Here is a 12,182-nt window from a genome sequence, read left to right as displayed (position 1 = left end):
ATAATAATATAATAAGCCTAATTGGGCTTTTGAGTGCATGCGCTAAAATAAGCCCTCCCCAAAAATATTGCAATAGCAGCAGCCATGAGGTGACCACCTTCACTGCCTCCTGTACCTCAAAAATAATAAGACCTCCCCAAAAATAAGGTCAAGTGCTTATTTCGGGGGTCAAAATAAAATAAGACCCTCTCTTATTTTGTGGGAAATACAGTAGTCATTTTTTAACTTTGGAATATAGAGCTCTACGTTGTGCCTCTTCAAATATCTGCACAGAGATGACTCCTGGATCAGTTTTTAAAAAGAATCAGGTAGCTGGCCATGGGGAAAAACATGCTAAGAGTTTTGCTACTAGTTGGAGTATTAGTTTCACTGGACATATTGTTTCACCTGGTATAAGATAGAAACATACGAGGCTGTTCATTGATTGGTTCTTTTCCATTATAAGGAGCAATACTTCACAGTTGCAGCTGGAGAATTAGAATATCGGGGAGATACGATTTATTGTAGGTTCAAAACTTTGCTTTTAGGAAGTTGTACAAGAGGATTTCCTGATGATGGCAGAATATACCTTCTATCACATTTGAGGAGTTCTCTTTCTCAGGAGAGCTAAAAGCATCTTCATAAGAATTCCAGGGTCTCTTGGCAGACCCCTCGTGCAGGCTTTCAGCCATAGAGCTCAGTAATGGGATTAAACATTTTTTACTACTGGTACTGAGAGAGCAGGCTGAACCAGAATAGGCCTCAAGCCTGAACCAAACTAGGGTCTCATGATATTAAGCTTTAGCTGTTCATATATAGAAATTGCAAACGTTCGCTTCTAGGAAGTCTGCACATAAAAGCTGCTGTAGCAAAAGTCTCTATTTTAATATATCTGCTGGCTTGACTGTAAAAGCTGTCTGAAAGGACCCAATTTACTTGCTCAAATGTACGCTATGTTGGCTGTTAGCTGACTATGTATTATTACTTCCTGTAGACATAATTTTACTGTAATTCAAGGGCACATCTTGGGGGTGTATCCAAAATCTAGCAGGTGGCTTAGCTAAAAGCTAAGGACTATAAAAAGGAATTTCCTGATGTCATTCGGGGTTCAGGCCTTTGTCTCTGGGCCTGCACAATAAACTATTCCTTCCCTGCAGAGCTGGCTTGCGTGTCCTGTTTTTTTCTACAACAGTTCTGTGGGCGTAGCTTGGTGGGTGTGGCGTGGCATGGTAGGCCTGGCTTGGTGGGCATTGCAGAGAAAGGATACTGTAAAATCTCCATTCCCTCCCCACTCCAGAGGAAGGTTACTGCAAAATCCCCATTCCCTCCTGATCAGTTGGGATTCGAGACGCAGAGAATAAATGGGAGTGGGGCCAGTCAGAGGTGGTATTTACCGATTCTCCAAACTACTCAAAATTTCTGCTACTGGTTCTCCAGAACTGGTAAGAATCTGCTGAATACCACCTCTGATACAGCCATCTCAGGGGCTTCATACGTCCACAGAAGATACTCCCACCTTTGTCTATGGAGATTTTTCCCCCTTAATATTCCATAAAGATGTTTATGTAAAGTCAAGTTTTGAGAACTGTAATTGTTCTCACTTGACTTGCTTTTCTATGCAAGAAAATATAATGCAGCTGTATGCACATGCTTAAAGTCCAGAGGAAATTGCACTTTTGGCCCTTGCACTTAGAACAATTCAACTAATTAACTTTGAGTATGATGTTTCTTGCTTGACTTAAGCATTTCATTAATTGGCTTGATGGCTTTAAGTGTCATTACTTATTGCCTCATTAATCCAACAGCAGCCCTGATTAGTAAGGTTAACTGTGATGAAAACGATTCCAAGTGAAGGTCAGTCTCTCTCTCTCTCTCTCTCTCTCTCTCTCTCTCTCTCTCTCTCTCTCTCTCTCTCTCTCTCTCTCTCCCTCCCTCCCTCCCTCCCTCCCTCCCTCCCTCCCTCTCTCTCTCTCTCTCTCTCTCTCTCTCTCTCTCTTTTAAATGCATGTGCCTAGGTAGAAGAGTGGAGATAATTTCAAATGGCTTTTCACTCCAAGATTATATATGGATCAGTAACTGCAGCTTTCATACCAGTTTGGGGGGAAAAAGGTTGCACCATTTGATTTGAAGCTACATACAGAGACAGGTCGACTTGTAACTATAAACGTAGTCTTCTGTTAAAGAGGTAACAGTATTTAAAATTCAGAACCTCTCCAAGATCTGTGTCTTCAGGTTCATTGAGATGATAAGACAGCCTGACAGTTTTGTGTGAGGGCACATTATTAGAAGCCTGAGAAATGCGAGTGGCCCCTGAAAGCTTTGAATGTAGGCATAGAGATGTCCGGGTTTTGTCACCAAATTGTCTTTGTTTAATGTGGTGTTTTTTTTTTTGTCTTGGTTTCAACCATCTCTTTTTATAGCATGACCTGCAGCTCTCATATCAGAAGATTTTTGAATTCCCGCTATAGAGGATGTCCTGCACAATTATTTTATTCTTCGATTCAGAAATACGATTAAAGTGTAGGGACTCTTGGATGATGGGAGAAGCCACATTTATCTTTTGGTTCTTTCGCGCTGCTGGACAAGTAAGATCAGGAGAATGTAGGAAATTCAACACAATCCCTATTTTCCCTCCCACCTCAGAAGCCCTTGTTTCCCATCTGGCTACCATGAACCTCTGTCACGTTGGTTAGTGTTCTCTCTGTTTTAGCAGAAACAGACTGGCCAATAGTGGAACATAAAACTGGAGATTAAGCCAACATTTCTCCTGTTCACCATCTCCCAGTATTCTTTTGTGGTAAGGGAAAAAAACCAATACATCATTATTTCTGAGGCTGTTGCAGAAACCCTATAACTGTGATGGCGAACCTATGGGCATGCGTGGCACAGGTGGCATGCAGCACCCTCTCTGTGGGCATGTGAGCTGTTGCCCCAGTTTAGCTTCACTGTGCATGTGCGTGCACCTCCCACTGGCCAGCTGGTTGTCAGGTTTCTGCCACTTATGCACAGGGGGCCTGCACATGCATGCGATGTGCGTGTGGAGGAGCTGTGTGCTCATTTCATTTTTGGGGTTTGGGCGTACATGTGTGCTTTCACGCATACATGCATTCACACATGCACACTTGCACTTTGGCCACCCGCTCTGGAAAAGGTTAGCCATCACTGCCCTATAAGCTCAGTCATGGACGAGTTGCACCAAGCCATGATAACATGTTGATTTCTACAGGGACATAAAAAAATATCAGGAAGCACAATTGGAATTTACAATTTCAGAGGAAATGCTGTCAAGAGTCTGCCTAAATTTCCCACTAGAATATTAGCTGTCTCACAACGTCCTGTGGGAACCATGCCTATGGAAATGGGCAGGAGGCCTGCAGGAGGCCTGCTTTGGAATGGTGAGTCCCTTACAGTGGAAGAGTCTGGCGTAAATTCTGAGGATGATGCATGATCTGCTTTTAGAAAAGAAAGTGGGTTGAACATCAGGAATGTGCATATCAAGCCACAAAATCTCTGAAGAGAATTTCTCTTGAATAATTGATTTATTATTGGCTTGTTGTTTCTAATCTTCCCATTGCTGACCCATCTGGGTTGTACAGCTCACTTCCAGGTACTTAATCCCATTCTTGGGCTCCATTTTTCATCAAAATGGCTCCTCCTTGCTTGACTGTTGTTGATTTGTGCAATAGATTAGATTGTTAATCCTTATTAAAGGTCAAACCATTTTGGGAGTGGGGGAAACCATTCTTAAAAATTATAATTATTTACCCATTTTAGGCAAAGAGGCTAGGCAGAAATACCTCTTATTGTCTTTGGTATGACAAAATTAATAAAAGAGATGAAATAGCTTAAAAGGCGAGGGACTTGCTAAGAAACAGCTTGTGGGGCGAGAGAAAGAGAATTGCACATTGCTTCCTAGCCCTGGATCCCGTTGCCCTGGAAACAGCATCTCCAACCAGCTGTTTTTCTGGCAATGCCCCACCTCCTTCTAGGTTCACACAGCCATCATTCCATGGATTGGCAAGGGTGGGGAAGGAGAATGCAAAATGTACTGTATTACTCTGTCTTTGGACCCCCATCCTTGGGGGTTTGAAGGTACAAAAACAACCAGGTGCAGCATTCCACAACAATTCAAAAGGAAAATATTCATGACACAGTGCTACGTAAAAGGGAAACTGTAACCAACGAAAAGGAACACTTTGTAGATTTATCACTATAACTTTAATGCTCTGTTTTCACTCTGAAGGTACAAATAGTTCTCCCTGGTAAATATATATATATATATTCTTCTGTTTTAAGGCATGCTGCATTTACATCATTTGATATATTTTCCTGTTATCATGCAACAAAATTCTGTCAAATTCAGAATTTATTCTTCCTCTCTGGTAGAAGCAGGTTGATTCAAGATTAATCCCAGCCATGTGGATAAGTCTGGCAGTTGTTTTCCTGGCTCTAATGGGGAACCAGGCTCATCTATCAATATAAGTGCTATTTCTTGCCACTGAGCCGGATATGTCTGCCTCCTGGGTGGGTGTGAAAGATTCCTCTTTCCAAATCTCAGGTTCCGGTGACTCAAAATTTGCTTCTTACTTAGCAATGGTGGGAAGAGGGACAGAAGCTGCCAAAGTCCTTTGTTAGGCTTTGGTTTTATTTTGGAACAGATTACAGACTCTCTCCTACCAAACACTTTTTTCCTCCCAGCACCAAAGGCGAATGTAGCTGTCTCTCAAACGTATTCCTCCTTCTTTTTCAAAACAGGTTTTGATGCCATTCACACAGTGGTGGGATTCAAATAATTGAACAACCAGTTCTCTGCCCTAATTACCAGTTGGGTAGGCGTGGCTCGGTGCTCATGTGACTATGTGGGCGTGGCCAACTGAACATCACTCAGGTTGATGGGCGCTTCGCCTTAGACTGTTACAATGTAACAAGGGTTAACCTGAGAGGCAGTTTCTGTAAGCAGGGCAATAAAGATTAGGCTACAAACAACACCAGAATGTTTCCTTCCTGCCTTCCTTACAGGATTAGCCCTATAAAGTGGGGAAAAACAAAAGGAGATTTCTTCCAACAACCAGTTCTCCGAACTGCTTAGAAAGTTAACAACCGGTTCTCCCAAATAGGTGCGAACTGGCTGAATCCCACCACTGCATTTCACATATATTATTCAGAAAGTCTCGCCAAATCTAGTATTGAAGTGGCACCTATAGTAATGAAGCAAGCCAAAGGCAACTGTTTTGCTTATTAAGCAAGGCTAGCCAAAGGCAACTGTTTTGCTTATTAAGCAAGGCTAGCCAAAGGCAACTGTTTTGCAGACTTTATACAACAGATTGCATACATTTTGCTAGGGCTGCAGAATTTCTAGTGTTCCAAGATATTTACTGGGCAAAGGGAAAAATATTTTCAAAGAAGATGGTCAGGGCCTATTCTTGATCCTAGTGCAGGAGACAAAATACAGGTAGTCCTCGACTTACCACAGTGTGATTAGTGACCATTCAAAGTTACAACAGCTCTGAAAAAGTGACTTATGATGATTTTCCACACTTGTGACCACTGCAGCGTCCCCATGGTCATGTGATCAAAATTCAGATTTATTTATTTAAGATATTTATATTTCCGCCTATTCGCACACGGTGACTCAAGGCGGCTTACAAGAATATAAAAACCTCATATAAAAAAACAATAAAACTAATGAAAGAGATAATCATATAATAAAATAATAAAATAACATAATAAAATAACCCCCCACCCCGGCGACAACACATCACATGAGCCATTTAATGGACTTCATCCCGCCCTGCATTCCCCAGGCCCACAGGTCTCCATCGCCTTCCGGAGGAGTATTAGAGTGGGGGCCATTTTAACCTCTGCTTTACCCTCCCCAGGCTCCGGAAGCTTTCCTCGAGCCTCTGTGAGGGTGAAAACGGCCTCCCTCAGGCTCCGGAAGCCCTCCGGAGGCCAGAAACAGACCTGTTTCCGGACTTCCAGGAGGCCTGTTTTTCGCTCTCCCTGAGCATCTGTGCAGGCCCTGTACTTACCTGGCATGATGAACAGGCTGTGTGGAGACTCCTGGGAGGGGCCAGCCAGTCCTTGCAACAACTGGTTCGGTGAACCAGATGCAAAATTAACATCCAGTTCGCCCAAACCGGAACAAATCAGCTGAAACCCACCCCTGGTTGTGCTCCGTTTTCAGGAAAAAAACAACACCTTTTTGAACTGTGATGAAACCGTGAATTAGAAGTGTAATTTACTCAGGACTTTCTCCAGTTTGAAAACAATGAATGTAAAAGTTGTGAATGCATAGATAGGCTTTTCTACTCAAACCTTTGCAAAGAGAAACCAGTCTACTTTCACCATTGAATTAAGTATTCCTTGGAAACGAAGCTGCATCTTTCCAATGCAACCCCTGCAGTCGTTTTCAGAGGTTAGAGCAAAGGTGTTACTTACTAGTCTGTGTCATTTTCAGGTGGTTCAGGAAACAGGAGTTTTCAAAAATTATTTTTAAAAGATCTTCTTCTTAAGTGCTAGTGCTATTTCTGTCCAAGGGCACTGAAATCATAGAATTGAAGAATACTTGGGCTTAGAAAACTAACATAAACAGACTGATGTAGGAAGCTCTTCAAAGAAAAGTATTGGATATAATAGCTACTCCTAGATGGTTGAAAAAGGTTCTCTTTTTAATAAAAAGAAATAGTTACTTTTAAATATTGTATTTGACTTTCTTCCCAAGATGATTTTTTTTTAGATTTCAAGAAAATTATGCTTAGCAGAAATCCTCTTATTCTCAAGTAGAAAAGAATATACTGGTGATGAAGGCATCAGTTCATATGTTACAGACTTTCCCGGAAGCTGACAAGGAATAAGGAGTCCTTTCATTTTGTAAGTGGTTTTGTACAGAGTTTTAAACATGCAAAAAATGAGTCTTTTTCTAGCCTGAGAAGCAGAAAAGCCAAAATAGGCTGACGTAAGGTAAGCAGTGAATAGAGATGGATTGGCTGAACACTTTTCAAAAATGAGAACTTATACAGAAGAGTATGTATGAAGAATGAGAAAAATGTTATGATTTCTGTGCACACAATGAGTAGCTCTCTCTCGCTCTCTCTCTCTCTCCCTCTCTCTCTCTCTCTCTCTCTCTCTCTCTCTCTCTCTCTCTCTCTCCCCCTCCCTCCCTCCAGAAGAAGAAGAAGAAGAAGAAGAAGAAGAAGAAGAAGAAGAAGAAGAAGAAGAAGAAGAAGAAGAAGAAGAAGAAGAAGAAGATCCAAGCTATTAAATAAATAGATAAAATCAATTTGATATTCTAGTATTCAATCCTTTTCAGGAAGACTGGATTAAAGAAAAATATTCAAATGGTGGGATCTTTCTAGCAATAAGATAGACACTTAAACAGTATTTCTACAAAAAGTAAATTACACATAGTATTACTTGTCATCCCACATATCTTGTTATAAATCATTCCAAAATAGCTGTCCCTAATACAGTACTGTAGATTTCCAGGGCCAATTGCCTTGCTGGCAGATTTCCAGGATTAATAGTTGTAACACCTCCAATAATGCCTAATTGGGCTAAGAAGCAATAAACATGCAACATGTACAGCTCAAGGTAGGTGAGTGGTGCGGTGGCCTATAGGTGGAGCTCTTGCCTCACAATCAGGAGGCTGTGAGTTCTAACCTAAGTAGAAGCAGACATTTCTTTCTCTGGGCACACTGAAAATACATCTGCTGAAAAAAACCCTCCACATTGCCAACAGGAAGGGCATCCAGCCAGTAAACATTCCACTCCATTCAGTTCCCCAGACTCTACCTTGCAAGGGATTATGGGGTTGTTAAAAGAGAATGGTTAAAAAAGGATGCACAGTAGGAACCTTGTATGGATTATCTAGAGCAGTGTTTTTCAACCACTGTGCCGCGGCACACTAGTGTGCCGTGACATAGTATAAGGTGTGCCGTGGGAAAAACACTTTATATATAGTCAATATAGGCACAGAGTTAATTTTTTTAAACATTTTCTAATGGTGGTGTGCCTCGTGATTTTTTTTCATGAAAAAAGTGTGCCTTTCCACAAAAAGTTTGAAAAACACTGATCTAGAGTGCCAAACTGGGAAGATAAACTGAAGCAGGCAACTGGTCATTTTCAGAGCTCAAGTCTAGCTCTCCCCTACATGTAGCAAGATAGGACTCACTGATCTAGACAACAATCTACACTGAATTTCAGTGCCTCGGTTTAAGAATGTGTTCATAAGGCTTTAATAGTATATTTGTCACTGCATCAGAATCAGATTTTATTCATGTTACACCATTCTTTTCAGCACATTAAAGTTTAGGATTACAAAATAGAAAGATTCTTGGACTTGGTGATTTGAATGACTTCTTCCAATTCTATGACTCTTATCATTTTAGCAATATCCATTGTGTTTATTTTCACAACATAAGAAATGACACTCTCTGATTCATCACATTCATACTAAGGCAGGAATGTACAACTTTCTTAAATCAGATGCTGTATTTTTTTTAAAAAATTAGCTGTTGAAGATCTCAGGTGATGGCACTTGAATGGGTGGGGTCAATTTAACTATAATGGAGAGGTTTGGGATGCAATGTCTTCAAACTCAATACAGTTTAAAACACAGTTTTGTCCTTAATTCATCCCCATGTTACCTTTGCTTGCTTTGGATATCTATTAAGGTCTGTAGAAGGGATAGGGACAAATCATATGCAGCACACCTTAATATACTGATGTTTTGTTTAACCATTATACAATATTTCCTAAGCCTTGCATTGGTTGGATTCCCACATGAAACTAAGCTATAAACCATGGTTTCTAAATGCCAGAGATTAGTGGGAACAATCAACCAATGGAACAGAAGTTGCCTTCAGAAGTTGTGGGAGCTTCATCATTTGAGACTTTCAAGAAGAGATTGGACTGCCATTTGTCAGAAATGGTGTAGAGTCTCCTGTGTGTGTGTTGGACTAGATGACCTACAAGGTCCTTTCCAATTCTGTTAATCTGTATCTGTATCTACGAGCCACAGTGGTTTGAGTGCAGTACTGCAGACTACTTCTGATTACCGGCTGCCAGCAGTTTGGCAGATCGAATCTCACTAGGCTTAAGGTTGACTCAGCCTTCCATCCTTCCAAGGTGGATAAAATGAGAATTGTTGGGGGGTAATATGCTGACTCTGTAAACTGCTTAGAGAGGGCTGCAAAGCACTATGAAGTGGTATATAAGTCTAAGTGCTATTGCTATCTATATTAAGTAACAATCATGAGGGCCCCTGTTGGTGCACTGGTTAGATTGCAGTACTATAGGCTAACTCACTGCTCACACCAGTTGTTCAATTCCAAGCTGCTCAAGATTGACTCAGCCGTCCATCTTTCTGAGGCCAGTAAAATGAGGATCCAGATTGTTGGGGGCAATATGCTGACTCTGTAAACTGCTTAGAGAGGGCTGTAAAGCACTGTGAAGCAGTATATAAGTCTAAGTGTTATTACTACTGCTATCATGCTACATGCTAAAATAGTGAATTTATCAAAATGTAGCTGCTGTCCAATTAGAAGAAAATATGATCTCCTACAGTTTATACAAGATTACTATACTACAAAATCTGCCCTTGGTGGTCTTTCTTCATTTTTAAACAGTGCCATTTCCTTTTATTCAACAAAACTGTGTTTTTATGTCTGTGTGAAAAAGAAATAGAAGTACACCACTGAATTAAAAGAGGACTTTCACCTTCCTACATTTAGAAGTTTTAATATTTCAAAACATTTTATTTTTAAAAAGGAGTTAGATTTCAGACACTAAAAAGGCAAGGGCAGGAGAGAGCGCTTCACATTTCTCTGCATAGTAACTGAGATTTTACAAAATGTGTGTGTCTTCATAAAAAAATATAATAGCAAAAGAAATCCATATTCAGACGTGTTTAAACTTCATGCAACAGAAGAGCCCATTCCAAGATTCCTCTTTGATGGGCCTTTTCAAAAGCAGAACGAATAAGGAATGACAAAGCCAACACAGGAAGTTTGTTTAATGCTTTCTTCAGTTCATGAATTAATTGCAGAGGTCAGCCAGGCTCCGATCCTTAGATGGGGTCTGGTTTCCTGCCTCTGGGTCAAAGACTACATCATGCATGAATAAAGGAAGTGATGATTTTACAAAAGGGAACCAGCAGCCATTTCTTTCTTTCAAAAATTTGCCCTTAATAAAGAAGAAAAGCAAGACTAAGCATGGTGTTCATTTAAATTAGTATTCATCATCATTATTGCTACACCAAAATCAGGAAAGAAATCTGCCATTTTAAACTGACCTAAAACTTGACTTTTTTTTAAAAAAAATGTACATATTTGGAAAATGGTCATTTTACACATTAGTACCTATACGTGTACACAGTCATACATGCACACGTTGGTTTTAGCGCCCACAGTAAAAGTTTTCGGAAGTTGATATGTGCTCCATTTTGCATTTGTTAAGAAGCTGTTTCTTTCTCCATGATGGCAGACTTTAATCAAGTATGTTATATAAAAGGTATTGGCATGAAAAAGCAGTACCCTTGTTCCTTATTGGCAAAAAAGGTTTATCTCCAAATTTAATTACACAGCAATAGTAACACAAGTGGGATTTTCTTGGAAAGAAGGATTATCCCCTTTAAAAGAATTGCTCCATCTTTTACCAAATATGCCCACCCAACCCCAGAACACACAACATGAAGACACAAATGCTAATGAACAAAATGCTCTACTTTTTTTTTAACCACAGTATTATACATGAGGAAATGTAACAAAGATTTTATGAAGTTAATTTTGGAGCTGGGTCATCCGGCCCCCACTTTCTCAGATTGTAGGTAGGAGTTGCTAGAAATAACTGACTTCCCAACCAATCCTATGTGTAGAGAACTACAGTAGACACCAGAGATGGTTTTAACCAAACCACCTCATAATACATAGCTAGTGTTTTAGATCGAACACTTTCGTTTTAACAAAGGAAAATGGCAATTAGGATGTATGTCAGCACATTACAATTCTGGGGGAAAAAATGGCTAAAGTCAGAAAGTCATTCTGGTCCCAGCGATGGAAGGCGGAAAGATGTCTTCTGTTTGGAAGGAGAAGGAAAGAAATCAAAAAGTTTAGAGATGTGGAAAGGCACAGTCTCCATTCCTGATTAAATTGCTTTCTCATTTGATGAGAGATTGTACAAGAATGCCCCATCAATCAATCAGAGATTTCAAAAAGGAGCAGGGGGGGGGGAAGTTAAATTGAATTTTGCAATTACAAATAGAGAAAAACAGGCAAGGCATATTACAAACAAAGGCAAGAAAGAGTTTTGATCATTTGACACAGCATCATACCCTGGTCATATTCAAGAAAGGAAATTGTACCCTGTTCTCAACACAATGCAAATAGGGGAGTTTCGCTCTGCGGGAGAGAGGCATTTTGGCATGTAACTAAGAGAACAGTCATGGGCCCCTCCCATTGTTCTACCCATGAGAAGCCATTGTTAAAGTTTATACCTATTGCTGCAGTCACTGACTATTTTGAGGTCCTGAGGTACGTACCCACCTTGGCATAAGAAACAGATTTGGCTCAATTGTCTAGAAAGGATATTGACATACTCAGTATAAGGGAAAAAAACTTAATTTTGAACTATTTGGGGAAAGAGCTTGTGCAAACCATAGGAACTATACCTTGTCTCAGATCCCTTTTCCTAAAAAGAGCAGTTTAGAAACCGAGTTAAGAGGAAGCATGTGAAACCTGGTCACCAATTCAAATCATGTTTGGTGCTTTCTTAGCTATGCTCCCTAGTTCTCTGATGAAAACAATCTCTTGGAAAAAGAAAGAAGCTTTGGGAATATTAACTGAAGCACTGATAGAGGTTCTATGTTCTAAATACATAGTTGTGAGAACGACACACTTTTCTCTGCATAAGGCAGAGGTGTGAGATCTCAACTTTGGACCTTTCTAAGCAAACACTACCAACAACAACCCCCCACCCACCCACCCCCGGCAACACACCATATCATTCTAACATACAAGATGACATCAACAAGAATGGAAGAAGAAACAAGCCAGGTATCTACTTTAGACTAGAGCAAATGACATATAAACTTTTGGAAGTATTTTTTTTTTGTCCTGACATAAATTGGTCATGAAGGTTAGTTCATCATGGAATAAAAGTTTTTTGCTATTGTAGGGCGGTTGTTGTTTGTTTGTTTTTGGCAC

The sequence above is a fragment of the Thamnophis sirtalis genome, unplaced genomic scaffold (assembly GCF_051295495.1).
Source record: "Thamnophis sirtalis isolate CommonGarterSnake01/CBP01778 unplaced genomic scaffold, rThaSir2_p1.2 scaffold_7, whole genome shotgun sequence".
Classification (NCBI taxonomy): Eukaryota; Metazoa; Chordata; class Lepidosauria; order Squamata; family Natricidae; genus Thamnophis; species Thamnophis sirtalis.
The sequence above is the reverse complement of the archived record's forward strand: the minus strand, read 5'-3'. Positions refer to the sequence as shown.